Below are 18,217 nucleotides of genomic sequence, written 5' to 3' on the forward strand. Positions count from 1 at the left end.
GGGGATTTATAGTTCCAAGCATGCTTTGCATGGAACTGGATCAGGAGAGTAAATTAGGGGTGGGAATTGCCTTAGACAATATTTTTTTGTCATCTCAATACAGTATGTTTTGTAATTTATGTAATAACTGCAATTCGTTGTTATAATAAATTAACAGTTTAAAAAAAAAAAAAGTATCTCCGGTCAATCGCAGCATTCAGAGGTAAAACGTTTCTTAATAAAGACTGTTGTCCACAGCAATGCTGTACTGTATAACTGACTGCTCATCTGGGAAATATCATTTTCTGCTGTGGTTGTGTTCTGTCTCTATAAGTAAATGATTGTCTCATTTATTTGCATTACAGTTTAACACTATTCAGAGTATCAAAGCTGATGCTCAAATGGGTAAATTCCAACTATGCTATGACAATCTGGCGCTTCTGAATCAGCTACTGTATGTATGTTTTGTTACCAGTTTAAGTATTTGCTATTGACTGTTCAAATGCGGTGTTTTGCGCAGCGCAGAGTAACGCGTCGTGTGTGTGTGTGTGAGGGGAACAGGGTCACATCACAGGAGAGTGAACTGCCTGTCAGAAATCATAGCACGTCAGCTGTCTTAACCGCGGCTTGTGTACTGCATCATCACTGTGTCACGCGACTCTGTTGCCCTTTCGGGCTTGAACTGATCGTAAAACTACCAACATTATTAACTGTCTTGATATATAAAAAAAGTATTTCCAACTTGTGAACCGTGTCCACAATTAAATCAAGTTTTACCCGAAAGATGCGCAGCTCTCTAAAATAGCTGTTTTTGATTGGTCAATCGCAGCATTCAGAGGTAAAACGTTTCTTAATAAAGACTGTTGTCCACAGCAATGCTGTACTGTATAACTGACTGCTCATCTGGGAAATATCATTTTCTGCTGTGGTTGTGTTCTATCTCTATAAGTAAATGATTGTCTCATTTATTTGTATTACAGTTTAACACAATTCAAAGTATTCTGATACTCAAATGAAGTATAACTGAGAACTCTTTACTAAATGAAGCATAACTATACATCTCCTGAGCTATGAAAGAGCAACTTCTGAGCAATAGCATTTTCCTCAGGGATTTTCTAGGGCCTGTGGTAATGCGCTATGTGCTGTTGTGAAGTTACGTGTTTTATTGTTGTGTGGTTTCGGGGTTTTTTTCCCTCATTTTTCTTTTTCTTGTGTTGTGGTTCGGCTCTGTGAGGCTACAGGGGAGAGCGTTGCATGAAGGGTGGTCAGCAGAAGAGCAGTAGCCTGTCATCTTAATGGACTAAAACTATCAACACTAATGACCCAAGAAACAAACCAAAAAGACTCCTCTATGCACAAGTACACACACACATACACTCACATGCATATAAACATACACACACACAAATCCCTGTGCTTATCCAAGGATACGCCAATCTAATATTAAAAGGATCAACTGTTTTGTTTTTATGACTTTATCTGGATTTTCCCCCCTGAGAACAGAGAGGTTTTGTCTGGAGTACAGTCCCTGTGATGCACATAAAGACCGCTGTGCCACAACGTAACCTTCACTCTCATCCATAAGGCCTGAGGTCGCTAACTTTACCGTAAGATGAGTGAAGCAGAGACAATAAATGCATATCGGGGTCACAACTGAAAATAAGTGCTTAAAAAAATGTATCGAATAAAAACGATACATTTTAGTACAAGTTGACTGATCTAAACATGTACATGGTGTCCATCCTTCTGTTTGAATAGGGAACCCCACAGCAGATTTGACCATCTGTCAATCAATGGGGTTTCCAAGTTGTCCACTTTGGACTTGGCCCTTTCAGTTATTGTAGTCCTATAGTGTGTGGGTGAGTGTTTGTTTTGGTGTGGTTTCTGTGTGAGTTACGAGAGCCTAATGTCTGGGTAGGTGAGTCACTGACAGATAAATGACCCACCACAGTCATTTAGTTATCCATGAACTAAACCAGATAAATGCTAGCTTACTGTATAGAGTATGTTTGATCTCTTAACGAAATTTAAAATGCAAAACTTTAGGTCGCAATAATAGAATAGGTGCTTGTAAAATTAGATACAACACAGGATGTTAAGACCATGTCAGTGGCCTGTATTTTTATGACCGAAACAAGACTCACAGACTTGTTTCAAATTAAATATGGCGTCAACTGGGTCCATTTGGTAATTGATTTCTTTTGTGGCTTATTCTGTTTTTTATTTCTTTTGTGCTTCTAACAGATTTTCAGATGATGTTGTCCTCTATTGTCCATGTAATGTGCACATAATTTAATAATCTCTATTTTTAATGCATAAATGGATTTGAGTTTGAAATGATGTAAGCATTTTGATTATAAACTGACTAGCTATTATTAACACTGGTTATCTTTTTCAGCCATATTTAATATATTATTGTCTTTAACAATACAGTGAATTTCTATTCCTTATTCTAGGAATGTTAGGATGCGAGTTAGGATAAAAGCAGACCACCCACGTCTGAGTCTTTTATTTTAGGTAATCGTACTGATGTTATGCTTTGGAGTGAACCCGTTTGATCTTGTTCTTAACTAAACTTCTGAACAGACATACAACATATAGGCAACTCTTTTCCTCTCATCTCTCCTTCCTTCTTTATATATGGTTCATTGCACTTAGTAGAGCAGTTCTGCGCTCATAAAATCTGATATCTATTATTCACGTCTTCCTCTATCACTAATGCTCCAATATTTTATGCCCCCATGAAGTCATGCCAGCTCAGAAGTGACAGAGATTCGTCTAATCCAGATCCATCTGTTTTTTTCTCATTCCTTTGTCAACATCTTGCACTGAACATCTTAATCAAATATGTTTATGTAAAGGAAAGCAGCTTACTGTGATTTCGCCAAGTAGGACATGTTTCTAGTTCAACATCCTTGGTCTGGGCACAACATTATTTTCAACCAATCAGATTTTAGGGTTTGGGGTAGACCCAAGGCTTGAACAACATCGACATCAACCTTCATATTATCCATCTGATTTAAGGATGGGATTTAGTAAAGTAAATTTCACCACACTGACATGTACTATAAGAACAGGGAGAGTTGTATCATTACATTTTTAATGCTTTCATTATACGGCAGAACTGGTGTATGAAGTCACATGCTGCATTTATGATTTGATACAATACATTTTGCATCATGTGTGAAGTACACAACATATTAGCCCTATTAACTCACTCATCCATTCACCCTTCTGACTCCCATGGCCCCACAACCTTCCAGAAACCACCGACTCACATACACAAACATACACATGACAGAGAATGTAAATATCTCATCTGAAACTGGGTTTAATTTCTCAGAACAAAACTTGAAATATAATCCAAATGTTTATTACTTAATTAAACAGTGTCATTACATTGAATGGATTGATGAATCTTCTGCATTTTAAGGGTAGAAACAGCTTTTTTTATTTAAATCTACAGTAGCTACAGTACACTCTTAAAAATAAAGTTTCTTTATTAGAATCTATGGTTCACTGAAGAATCTTTAACATCAACGAAAACTTTCCATTGCACAAAAGGTTCTTTATGGTGGAAAAAGTTTCTTTAGATTAAAATTTTCTTTTTAATAACTTTTCACTGAAAGGTTCTTTGGAGAACCAAAATGTTGTTTTCACTTTACCAGGGGATTTGAAGCTATAGACATTTGTTAAAGTAGTTTCACAAGCATTTACTTGATACTTAGATGAGAGACTAAATAAACACCTGTGTATATACAGTATATAACAATAAAGACTTGCATCAATCATCTTGAAAGTGAATACAATCATGAAAATTTTAAGAAATTACCAGCTAATATGATTTGAAAAATTTTGTATTCTAAAAATCTAAATAAATAAAATGTATTGTCGGAGACATTGGTCTCTGAAGTTACAGTACCTCTTCTAAGAACAATTCCAAACATTTATTTTATCATGGTCTGTAGGAAAACAGTTTCTATGTCCTTGTAAAGGTTCTTTATTGGCATCCATGGTTCCATGAAGAACCTTTCTATTCCACAATAGGATTTTTGTAGTCAAAAAAGGTTCTTTAGATTAAAAAAAAAAAAAAAAGGTTCTTCATACTAAGAAAAACAGTGATTATTTTAAGAACTGTTCATTGAAAGGCTCTTTGGAAAACCATGATGGTTCTTTTATGGCATTGCTGCAAAAGTCTTCTTTTGGAACCTTTATTTTTAAGAGTGCACAGTCCTACGATTGACAAAAGAAGTGGATTCACTTTTTAAAGCATGTTTAAAATCTGACGTGCTGTAGACAATCATACACATGGGACATGTTAAGCACAGTTCAAAATTCTGGCTAAAATTCAAGATATGCTGAGGAGCACAGACGTGATTAATTCTACAGAGTTTCTCTGACCAAACTCTCCGGTCAACCGGGGGAAATGAAACTGAGAAGGGAAACAACGATAGAACAGGACAAGAGCTTACCTCAGCTTTGTCTCCTTCAGTCAGTTTCTCTCAAAGCGTGTCTGAGTGTTTCGTCCTGATGTTTTCGGGACTTTCATTCTTCTCTATTCCATCCTTCAGAGCACTTCAGTGAATTTCCAGCCTCTTTTTTTCTTTTTCTTTTTTCTCTTATTCTATTCTTGCTGTCTCTTCTCTCTGTCTCCTGTTCTCTGTAACGGCAGTTTTAAAGTTGAGGTGGCGTAGCTTCTTCTCTACACTCTCTAGGCAGGAAAAAAGTGAAAATAAGACTCAAGGTTGTAAAAAGAAACTGTGAGCGAGGGAAGTGAATGAATTAGAAAGTGTGTCTACATGCTGTGTGTGTCTGTCAAATACGTGTGGATGGAGTGTGTGTATGAGTGAATGAACAACAGAGAGAGAGGGAGAGAGAGAGCACAAACACATCGCCCCTGAGGGAAATTTTTCCCTCCCTCGCGCTCTCTCTCTGTCTGTCTCTTTCTCTGTTTCTAACCCCCCTCCTATCATCTATACTATCGCTCTGCCTCTTCCCTCAGCCTGTCTCTCTCTTTCTTTTCTCCATATCGTTTGATTTGCGTTTCATTGCCTTCTCTCTACATATACAAATACATGAACTCATACTTCACTTTGTCTCCAAATGTCATATTTTTTCTCCTCATATCCCATGTTCAGAACAGCCTGTTTCTTTTCCAGCTCTCTGTTTTTCTGATCAAGGGCTTTGGAATGTATTTGCCCCAGAAAATCCCCAAAATCATGAATAACTTACAGGGTGCTGGCTCACAAACACACAGGGCACAAATAGATGGACAGCACGTATAGCTCTAGTTTCAGTTCATCTCCAAATGCGCAGCACACATTCACTGTTTGACGGTACATTACCCATGCTGGAATAATAACTGTGTGTGTGATGCAGAAAGTACATTTGGATTTTTTTGGGGCTTTTTCTCTGTACTTCATGTGCGTGATTAAAACATGAAAGGATTTTTGACTTCTCCTATGAGCTAGTGCAGCAGAAATATTTTGGTAGTACATGGATGCTTTCATCCTGTCTATGAGCTTTTTATTTCCACACAGCCGTTTACACTGCGCTCTTGCATTTTAGTTTTTTGGTGCATCAATCAATTTAATGACTTCACATATGAACCAAAGATCCGTACTAAAAAAAAAAGGTTTCCCATGGCCATGTGGTGACGAAGGTACATTTTTATTGACATAAAGATTTTAGATTTAAAGTTATATGAATGTATTAAAATTATATGAATGTAAGTTATATGAATGTATAAATAAACTATTCATAATGTATTTGCCCCAGAAAATCCCCAAAATCATGAATAACTTACAGGGTGCTGGCTCACAAACACACAGGGCACAAATAGATGGGCAGCACGTATAGCTCTAGTTTCAGTTCATCTCCAAATGCGCAGCACACATTCACTTTTTGACGGTACATTACCCATGCTGGAATAATAACTGTGTGTGTGATGCAGAAAGTACATTTGGATTTTTTGGGGGCTTTTTCTCTGTACTTCATGTGCGTGAATAAAACATGAAAGGATTTTTGACTTCTCCTATGAGCTAGTGCAGCAGAAATATTTTGGTAGTACATGGATGCTTTCATCCTGTCTATGAGCTTTTTATTTCCACACAGCCGTTTACACTGCGCTCTTGCATTTTAGTTTTTTGGTGCATCAATCAATTTAATGACTTCACATATGAACCAAAGATCCGTACTAAAAAAAAAAGGTTTCCCATGGCCATGTGGTGACGAAGGTACATTTTTATTGACATAAAGATTTTAGGTTTAAAGTTATATGAATGTATTAAAATTATATGAATGTAAGTTATATGAATGTATAAATAAACTATTCATATTAGTTTCTGTGACTGGTCATCATGTCTTTTTCACTTTTTGGCTGACTAGTTAATCAAGGGGGAGCAGAAGCTGTAATATTACATTTACAGTTTCATTAATGTATTTTCATTTGCATATTACATAATATTCTAACCTTGTTGAGATTTCTCTTTTTTTTCCACTATAAGTCAAAATGAAATCTGTTATTTCACTTACTTTTTGTAGTATATATAATTTTTTTCCTTTAGGAATATCCTACTTAATTAGTAACGGTAAAGGGTTAATTGACTTTCTATGTGATGCTAAGAGTTCGGAAAGAACATGAATATGAATGTAAATTCAATTTCTTTCTCTGAAATTACTGCAGTACCTCCATGCCCGGGTCTGACTACACCTTCCTCAACTTTCGCTGAGGTCTCAGTCGGATTATGGATTGCTGCAGAGTCTTATTATCTCTCTCACCCATATGAGCAGTAATGTAGTGTGAAGGGAAGGGGTTGAGAGTTTAAATGAAGACCTCCTGCTGGTTAAGATCTCAGAACGCACACCCCTCCTCCCTTACTCACCACATTTGGGTTACTGCATCTCTGCTTCTAGACCTGGAGGGGGGAGGGGTGCCCTGTGATGTCGCACCATGAGGGGGGTGAGTTTGCCTCCCGTTCTCCTCTTCCTCCTTTGAGACATCCAGGAGCTCCTCAAACCCCCATGCTTGTTAGTGAGCATGTCTGATTTGGCCCTTTCACTGTGTGTCTCACACTTTTTTTTTGCACTTTCAGTGTCGCTCTATAGAACCTACCGTCAGCTGTGATCACAGTTGTCTTTCATATTTTTTTCGCAATTCCTACAACTTTTTTTTTTTATCTGTCTTTCTCTCTATACAGAGAGCACTCTGTTGAATTCTTTCTCCCTCTCTGGCATCATGATCTTCATCCTTGCCGTTTCTCCCTTTCAGCGAGATGCTTATCCTTTCCTCTTCCTTCCTTCACTAAAGTTTCTTTTTGTTTCTCCTCTGTAGGCTGGTTTTAGAGGAATCGGAGGTGGGGTCAGACCACAGACTCGCAGAGGGTGACCGTTCTTCAAGTTCAGCCTTCAAATGGAGCGATTGTTTGTGGAGTTCCACAATGTTCCTCTTATGAATCTTTTGCATTGCACGTCCATCTTGGCCTGGCTGTCTGAAGATTAAAAGGCAGGCCTGAGTCCTGAAAATAGCATTACATGGCTGTCAGCTCAATTTTCACTCTATTCTGTCTGTTTTATTCTTTTCATTCAGTTCTCCTGATCATCAATATACATTTATGCAGTATATTATATTTTATAGTCAGAATGTCTCTTATTTAGAGCGATTGTTTGTGGAGTTCCACAATGCTCCTCTTATGAATCTTTTCTGAAGATTAAAAGGCAGGCCTGAGTCCTGAAAATAGCATTACATGGCTGTCAGCTCAATTTTCACTCTATTCTGTCTGTTTTATTCTTTTCATTCAGTTCTCCTGATCATCAATATACATTTATGCAGTATATTATATTTTATAGTCAGAATGTCTCTTATTTGGCCAATACAATGATGATAGCAGAGCACAAGTTTTTGATGCTATTGAGATCAAGTATGCACTTTCCTGCAGAAAGAAATTCTCAGAAATTATGGAATAAGGGATCTTATTTTGCAAATATAAGCTCTGAAATTTGCTTTCCGTGAAACGAGGGATTGTTCACCAAAAAATAAAAATTCTGTCAAACACAAAAGGAGATGTTAAGTAGGATGTTACTTTGCTCTTTCAATGAATGTGAATTGTGACCAAAGTCTGGCAAGCTCCAAAAAAAAAAAAAAAAAAATCACCATAGCAGTAGCCCATGACTTGTGCCACTATATTTCAAGTGTTTGTGCAAGGAATAGACTTATGAATAGAAATACGAACATTTAAGTCGTTGTTTATTGAAAGTCTTAATTTTTGCATTTTGAATATGTATGTACTTGAATTTGGAGTGTTGCAGCACATGAGTACAACATGAGAACATGAGCTTCACTTTTTGTTCAAAACTGATGTAAACCTGGTATGATACATCTTGTCGTTTCATATTTAAATATGTGTGAATGTAATTTCAGGGTCCCAGACAGTGTAGGAGTGTCAACATCAGGTTGACTGTGAAAATAAGGAATTAATAATGCAAGTCAGGATACAACCTCCAGACAACATGTCTTCTTCAACGCCCACATAACCAAGAAATGTACTAGAAGTTCACCATTCAGACACAGATCAAACCTCTCAAATTCATGTGTTCTCATTAAATGCTTTAAGACCTGGACTATCAAATAATTAGATCCTGAAAAACATTACATTTATTTGCTTATTTTGCATAAGAACACACCATAACGACCATTCTTTATATACATAATGGAAATGAAATGGAAACGTGTTTGCATCCAGCTTATAGCTTTGAAGCTTTAAAGGACATATGCATGAAGGAGTTATAGATGCTGTTTGTTTTTCTTAAAGGCATCAGAGGTGTTTATGGTATAAATAAATGCTCCAGATATTAAGGTGGCATGCAAGTAAAAAAAAAAACTTATGAAAGAGAAATCACATTTTTACACATACAAGCATTTTTTGTATAAATAAAAATCGATTGTGTTTTGAAATTCTCAGTGTCATTGTGATTGTATGATTAATGGGTAATGTGTTGTTGAGCGGTGTAGTGCTATAGCAGCACTTTGAAATGTATGCTTCCTTTCAGTGTCAACATTAATTTATGGCATATGAAAATAAAAGCAGGAGAACTGCAAAAGGGAACAGTAAAAAGGTATCTCTTTGCTCTGGCATTGTAATGATTACCATACATACATTATACATAGCAAATCACTTTGAGATTTCTAGTATCTGCTTGATTTTAAAAGGATGTGCTGCTCTTTTACAGCCTGCTGTATGTGCATTAGCAGGACAGTCGTAAAATCTATGCTTACATTGCACTGCTGACCAAATGTGCAGGGCAACAATAAGAAAATACTCAATGCGGTACGGTTTACTTTCCTCCGAGACAGTGGGCCTCATAAATAATATGACTGAACAAACTTGCAAACGTGCTTCAATTTCGTTTTCAAAGGAAGTAATCAGAAATGGGACAATGTCTGGATCGCTGACTCAGTAAGGATCATTTCTGCTCACACTAGTACACTGATTGTTCCAAAGGGACCAATGGATGCCAGTAATGTAATATTAGCATAGCAGGCACATACACAAATGTGGTATAATAAGACTTTCTAAAAGGATTTGCCAAAAATGTTCTAAAATGTAAAAGCCATTGTTCCTCAAGTAATCTCCCAGCATTTGCCTAATTCTTTCAGAGGTTTTAAACAGCAAACATTAAAATATGCAGTTATTTATGCCAACTAAAATATTGTTCTTGTGAGCTAAAATCAACACTTTAGTTAAATATTTAGTTTAATTAGGTTCTGCAATTTACGTTCGGTTCCATTAAAGGGATAGTTCACCCAACATTGAACATTTGAGAATTTACTCACCCTCAGGTTCTGAGTCTGGTGTCCGGTATTGAATGTCGTCTCTCCCCGCTACGTGTGTGTTCCTTGTTCCATGGATGTCCATTAACGTCTCTTTGTTTGAAGTATACTCCTCGTCTCCTCGCTCCCTCACAGTAGTGAACGTGACACAGGTCAGATGAGTTTGTTTCTTTATCAGAACAGATTCTGATAAATTTAGCATTACATCACTTGTTCACCAATGGATCCTTGCAGTGAATGGGTGCCATCAGAATGAGTCAAAACAGATGATAAAAGCATCGCAATGATCCACCAGTCCATAATAATCCACATGACTCCAGTCCATCAATTAATACCAAGTTGTGTGTTTGTCAATAATCTTCCATTTTAAATATATGTGAATATATGTAAATATATTCTTTCTACATAAAAAGTATTAAACATTGCACTATTTACCTGATCAAGTTAACAATGCACTAATACCGACTATGGAAAGCAGGCAGTAAACCTAATTCGATTTAAAAGAGGTGTCTGTGTATGTTTTCAATTCATCGTAGCAGCAGTAATTCATCAAAAGATGGAGAAGAATTTCATGAACAGGCACACTTCCAGACACTCAGTGAAGACAAGCGGACATTTGGAGTATCAAAAGAGCTAATTCAGGTTTATGGGCTGCAGATGTGCAGTGATGCTGTACAGTCCCTCCAAACTATTCCAGATCAGGATAGTCTGCCGCATCCTCCACAAAAAAGCACTTATAAATGACCTGCAAGACTGGGAACTGACCACAAATTGTGTTCAGCACTGATTTTATAACAGGTGTAATGTAGGGTGACCATACGTGCCATTTTCCCAGGACGCGTCCTGGCCAGGATTTCTATATTGCTTTGATTCAAAGTACCTCGACAGCGTTTCGAAAACACAAGGAACCAATGTCATACACCGATCGGTCTGCACACGCAAACAAAGCCAAACCCTAGATATTTTAGGCAATATAGAAATCCTGGCCAGGACGCGTCCTGGGAAAATGGCACGTATGATCACCCTAGTGTAATGTAATTCATTCTCCTCTAATATGTTCTTTCTTGCATGTACTGTATTTTTGCGCAGTTTCCCCTGAGGGACTGATCAATTAAATATCTCTGTCTATGTCTATAGCTACCTCGACATTTTAATTATCATTCCATTCTAGTTTACATGTTTTAGCGTCCAAGTATAATTGTTTCATGCCAGTTGAGTGAGTTTTCATTAACAATATTTACAGTGAGGAAGACTGCAGCAGTGTTTGTAAACCTAAAACGATCTCTTCTCTGGAGAACGACACACTGAGCTTGTTATTGCATCAAGTTGCAGGCAAGTGCCCAGGGCTGGTCCTCAGATGAACAGGCCCCAGGGCAATCAATGGACAATAAGATAATAGGAAGCTAATAGTGCTAGGCTAATAGTTTCTGCCAGAAGACATCTGATAACAAGGGTTTCATTTACAGTTACAGAAGTTAAAATATGGAAGTTTTGTTGTTGTGTAACTTTTCCCCTCTACACTAGACACATGCAGCTATCATGTGGTAGACCTTTATGAACAGAAATGAACAGGTTTTTCAACAGGGAAGGGGGTAGACTTACACACCTGTGTGCAGATGTGACTAATTACCTTGTATGTGTGAGAGTCTGTGGTTTCTTTCTCAGGAGAAAAAAAGGCATTTGGGTGGAGAGAAGTGCGTGTTCCGCTGCTCTGTCACTAGGGCCAGTGCGAGGGGCACTGCAGGGGCGCTGGACAATTACCGCAAGTCACACGGCATCACCTCAATCAGAAGTGGCCTGGAGCAGCGCGCTTTCCTGTGGCTCTATTTCTGGGAAGGTGCAATAAAAGGTGATACATGCAACGTCCTATCAATGACATTTCTGCCAGATGCATGATATTTTTTTAAGTAGTTTTAGTTTTAGTTAACAATAACAACACTGGTGACAACAAACTATAGCAATGTCGCAGTAACTTTGTAAGGAAGAAAGAGAAAGAAAGTGGAAGTCTTTGTGCATGTGTAGGAAAAAGAAAGCATGCGAGAGGAATAATGAAAGAGAGAGAATTGTCAAGAGCATCATTGTGTAATGCTAATGGGCACCATTCCCCTTACAGCTGATATCTAATGAGTTTCCATCAATCATCTCCCTTATTGTTTCATTTAGGAGATTTGATAAAGAGACTGTGAGTGTTTGTGTTGAATTCAGTCATCTCAGTCCACCTCTGTTTCTCTGGTTTCTTTAGAGCTTCACACTGAAGCCCTTAGACCTCTCATGGACGTCATTTTGGAGCCCCTACAAGGACACGGCCCCACACTGGAGCAGGTCTACTGGGGAAATGTGTGTGTGTGTGTGTGTGTGTAATGGAAAAGGCGGGATTAGATCCATCATACTACAATCCGGTTAGAAGGTGCAGGTTTTCAGTGTGTGTGTGTGTGTGTATTTTTGTGCATGTGTATTTATGAGACATTTCAATATTATACATATAGCACACTGAATGTCCATTTTTGATGTAGTGTTGGATCTTTTTTTCTGAGAAGAAGCTACACAACTGCTCAAAACAACTGTTGTTGTAACAAAAATATGCTAATGCAATCCCCAAGTCACCAAATCATAAATTCTCTCTCCCAACCATCAAAGGTTTTCAGAAATCCCTGGCAACCACATAAACAACCCACAGCTTGTGTGGCGGTGTGTGGTTGTGCATGTGTATAATAAAGACAGACAGACAGACAGACAGACAGAGAGAGAGTGAGAGAGTCTGGTTTCGATAAGGGAACATAAGCAAGTGTCACATACGCCACCCTTCCCTTGAAGATTATCTCAGGGGGGCTGGGGTGTAAGCCATGCAATCATTTTTTCAACATGAGACTTTAAAGGGATAGAAAGAGAAACCCAGATTCAGAATGAGACAGACGCTACAACTGACCTAAGAATCCCTTCATTAATGACACTTATGTACTGTTCCTAATTATGTGCTGTAGCTTGTAACGTACCAACGACCTGACAGTATTTAAGGTGGTACCTGACAGTGTTGTTATTGTTAACTACAACTGAAACTATTAGAATTATTTTTGTTGATTGAAATAAATGTGAAATACAATAAAATATAAGAATTAAAAGAAAAACAACAGAAATTAGGAAATGTTGCCTTGGCAACTAACTGAAATAAAATAAGTTTAAGTTGATGTAATAAAATAAATAAAAGTGAAATAAAAATAAAATAAAGCTAAATGGAAATATTAGCAAAATAATGAAAATGACTATAACTCAAAACATAAAAATAAATGCTAATTCAAAATGATTCGTTTCATTTTGCAATGCGGAAGTAAACTATTTCCTTTAAAGATACAAGACTTCGGATTCATTAGTTTTACTAGGTAAATAAATAAAAGAATAAAGTGCAGTAAATGGTAAAACTATTTGTGCTACCAACTAGTGTGTTTATGATTATGATAATAAATGAAAATAACATTGTAGGAAATACAAGTATACCATATCAATCAGCATAACAGGTGTACTATTATGTAAATAATAGTAAAATAACACTGGTACCTTGGCCATATCAGAATATCATAGAGACTTTGGGGTAGGCTCTTGTACACAATCACCTAGCAACCAATTAGCAATGTCCTAGCAATCATCTAGAACATGCTAACAAACACATAGCATGTTCTTACAATGTCTCAGAATATTAACATTGAACATTCTTGACCTTGAGTGGCTCTTGCATGAACTAAAAAAGAATCTGTATACCGGTACCTATGTCCTCTGGAGGAGAGAAAGAGAGAGAACAAATGTACTGTTTAAGTGCCCACTTTTAGAACAATATTTGTCCTTGGCCCAGATGTGCCATTACTCAAATCTCCTCACAGGTGAAACCATACATCCATTTAATGCAAAACTCTCACATGTCACAGTCTAGCGATTTAGGGCATTCAAGCTAAGTCAAAGTGTTTATTTGGTCACCAAAGTTCCTTTCAAGGAAAGTCAGTTCACTTGGCAGCCATATTTTCAACACCTCCAACCAGCTATTTCAGGCATGTAAGACCGACACCTACAGTATCTACCTGAATGAGGGAATACCAAAATCTCAAAAACTGCTTGCCAAAACTCACATTTAAGTAACATGTCCAGTACCAAGCGCGCATCTCAACACTGTTTCTGTGGGAACCGGAGCCTCTAACAGCAGCTGCACTGGCAAGATGACTTTACCAATTGGCAATTGACACTTTATTTTTTTTTTGGAAAGCGGGACTTACTCCACTATAGTTCGCATTGCATCTTCTCTAGTTCATAGTTAAATGACTGAAACATCTATAGGTATATATAATCTTTGTGCTGGGTTTCAACACTGTGGAAGTGCACTGATCTGACACTCAAAAATGACTTTGTTGTACCCTAATGTAATTCAAGTGTTTTAATCATATTAAATAATATTACAGTAGCAAAACCAGTTAATTAGTTTTTTTTACCTAATGGCATCCAGATAATTTTTCCTTCTTATTCCAAAGTGTTTATTTGCATTACATTATTTGTATTTTCATGAACCAGCCAGTGAGATTTAATATTCAAAATGATTGAATGTATATTGGAAATTCAGCATTTATATTTTTAGACCTGGAATTTTTGCTTGTCAAAAAATGTAATAAAATGTTTTTAGCATAAAATCACTTTTCTCATGTGCATCTCTCAGTCACAGGCAGCAGTATATGGTGGGCATTTTCTTAATATTCAGTCATGAAACAAAGGGGTTTACCTCACTTTCCCTGTATTACCCTGCAGTAAATCACTGTTTATGGGGCATCTGAAAGAAACTGCCATTATTTGTCTTTTATTTTGCTGAATATTTACTAATTAAATTAATTAAAATCAATAACTTCACTAATGATTTGGAATCTGCCATTGTATTTAGCTAGTGAACAAGCACATTACTAATATACTGCCAATATCTGGCATGTTTTGTTGACTAATAGTAACGGGCATAGAAGGCAGTTTACTCTCCTAAAGCTCTTTTAGGGCTTATTTAGGGTAGAAGCTCTCAGTTGAACTATTAGACCGGTGAGGTCCCCTGCTCTGTTAGAGTAAAGAGTGAGTTCAGAGAATACCAGTTTACATGCAGACTAAAGTCTTTTGGGATTGAGCTTGGAGCCGTTGTCAGGCACCCCAGTCAGCAGGGAGTCTGTCTCTGTCATCACATGTACATGTGTGGAGCATGAGCCTTTTGACAGTGTTGTTTGCATATGTGTGTTTGATTATGCTTGTGTGCACATCAGTGTTTTTTTACATTCGATGATACAGAAATGGCATCATATATATGGTTTTTGAAATTATTTTTTGGACATTTCTATTAGATATATTATTGTTTACATTTCAGTTTTGAGTTCAGCCACGCCGAATTGAGGCAGTAATTAAAGCAAAAGGAGCCCCTACCAAGTATTGAGTACATGTACAGTAAATTAACATACTTTCCAGAAGGCCAACAATTCACTAAAAAAAAATTTTTTATCGGTCTTATGAAGTATTCTAATTTGTTGAGATAGTGAATTGGTGGGTTTTTGCTAAATGTGAGCCAAAATCATCACAACTAAAAGAACCAAAGACTTAAACTACTTAAGTCTCCGTGCATTGAATTTATTTAATACACGACTTTCACAATTTGAGTTGAATTACTGAAATAAATAAACTTTTCCACGACATTCTAATTTACTGAGATACACCTGTAAGTACAGAAAAAGTTCCATTAGTCACGTGAGCTACTGAACATGAAGTAAACAGAAAAATTCATCAACCAGTAATCAACTGTGGAGTTACTACTTGGATATGTTTTTATTTCAGCGAGTACATCTGCCCTGCCTGAAGAAAATGTATTTGAATTTTTCCCTTTTGTTTTTCCGTATTATTTACTGCACGAACTGGCTACGCTTCAGTTCATTTCTCTGGCTTGTGCACATATCTGGTGTTTGATTATGCTTGTGTGCACATCAGTGTTTTTTTACATTTCCATTTGCATATGTCTTCTTGGCTGATGCTTTCTTAAAGTATTTTCTGTGCATTTATATGTGAGTTAACTGAAAGTGCATGTCATTGTGTGTGTGTCTTTGTGTATTTAGTGTGTGTTTGTGTGTGTTTTCCAGTTCATAATTTTCAGGTCCTGGATGGTGGCCTGTTCCCTCGTGGTAAAAGCTGTTGTTTGCTTGGTGCATCTGTCATTCTGTATGTCTCTCCAGACAACTCTCGCAACACGATACCTCTCTGTTACCTTCACCTCAGCTTCAAACAAACAGTGCAGCTTCAGAGTGACAGCCTCTCTCCTATATATGGTTAAAGACCTTTATTTCATCCGTCATAGCGTCATGTGGTCCTCACTTTTTGCCATGGCCGATTTTGTTCCCATCGCTTGCTGCAAGGAGATATATATATATACCAAAGACTTAAACTACTTCAGTCTGTGTGCACTGAATTTATTTATTTAATACACTTCACAATTTGAGTTGAATTACTGAAATAAATGAACTTTTCCACGACATTCTAATTTATTGAGATGCACCTGTAAATGCACACTACTGAATTATTCAGTTACATTTGAGAGATTTAATGGTCTGATGTGAAGTGGCTTTTCATTACTTTCCATATATATTTTCCTTTTTATTTTGTAGGAATTATTGGAATCGTATAAATAGCTTTGCATATTTGCAGTATTATTTACCATATAGAGCAAAGGAGGATTTATAAATACTGTAGTAATGCTGCCTGAGATACCTTGTTTTCGTGAAAGTTGCATTGGGCTAAATGAGTAGTGTTTTCAGACTACTTGTATTTTTATATTTCCAGTTTCCATTTCAATTTGAGTGTTTTTTTAGGTAGTAATTTTGTTACATGTTTTTGCCATTTTTAATATTTCTATTTAGCTGTAATTTATTTTTATTTAAATTTTAATTGTAGTAATTGTGGCATTTATTTCATTTCACTTAGTTGCCGAAGCGACATTTTACATTTTCATTCTTTTTTAGGTTACATTTTTCAAATAATTTAATTTAATGTAACTATTTTTAATAGTTTTAGTTAAAAATAACAACATTGTCATGTACAGCCATTCTATAGGCTAAATATGATAATAGATGACAGCTTCAGTGAACAAGTATATCCAAGATTATAATTATACTTATAATTCGACTTAAATTTAATTTGAAACTGAAAAATATCAATAAAAATAGTTTCATCCAATTCACCTAATATTTATGTGCTGTGTATTTGTGTTCATTATTATTACATTAGTTTCCACCTGAGCTAAGGGCAAATCTAGTTGATTCACCCATTCACTTTGCATGAGTATTAGAAATCGGTAACTGATGAAATCCATGCACGATAAGGATGCTGACTTAGAATAAACAGTAGTAAACAAGGTATCGAAGCCTAAAGAGAGCTAGTCTCTGGATTTTGTAGAGGTGAACATAAGACTGACCATGTCACCTCTGTTATCATTTTTTGTTGCAACAATAAAAATGATTTTAGTGCTGATATAAAAATCGTGAGATGATGAAGAGAGGAAGAGAGTTACGAGTATGCAAGTCAATTGCTTGTTCCTTTTAAGGAAATGACCTAGTATACAAAGATTTACCGTTGTTGAAAGATTCAGGAGTAATGGCAAAGGTATTACTGTACACCATTTATTTTTATAATGGCAGTAAATCATGGCATTTATGCTGAAGTCCTCCTCTTCTCTCTGAAGTGTGTGTGTGAAGAGGACAGTGCGGAGTCAATAGCCTCACTCTGAGATAGCAGGTGGGAGGCTAAGTGCTGTAATAAAACTACAAGGACCATGGCGGTCACTCTTCTTGGGGCCTTCTTGTTGTGTGCTGCCAGGGTTGAGCGTTTGGTATTGGGCGTATAATTACACAGAAGAAAGACAACTCAAGACTCTTATTAATCAAATGTTTAAAATATAAGTCCAGCCCACCGTGAAAGGTATATATTTATGCTTAATGGTGTGATTTTGTGTGTGTGTGTGTGCGCGCATATCTGAATGTGTTAAGCAGGTGAATTTTAGAGTGTAGCCTTCAGCCCTCTTGACCTCATGAATATTACATCAGTGGACTGAGGGCATGCAGAAGAGTACATTAAATATTTACTACTGTACCACCTCCACCTCTATTCTTGTTTTAGGCAAGTGTTTGTTCTAACTATGATGAACTACTGTGTAAATAACTGGCCTTTATGAGCACATTAACCCTTAAAGGCATGTGTGTTTTACACATTAATACTGTACATGTCTCACATTTACAAATTGCCCAAATGCAAAAATGTGAGGCTTTTTAAAGTCAAGAAAATAATAATATTGAATATATTTTGTTATATTCTGGTATTTTATTTGTCACTTATCATATAGATATTGCAATAAATTATAGAACA

This window comes from Sinocyclocheilus rhinocerous, unplaced genomic scaffold, assembly GCF_001515625.1.
Source record: "Sinocyclocheilus rhinocerous isolate Xijiao unplaced genomic scaffold, SAMN03320098_v1.1 scaffold615, whole genome shotgun sequence".
NCBI lineage: Eukaryota > Metazoa > Chordata > Actinopteri > Cypriniformes > Cyprinidae > Sinocyclocheilus > Sinocyclocheilus rhinocerous.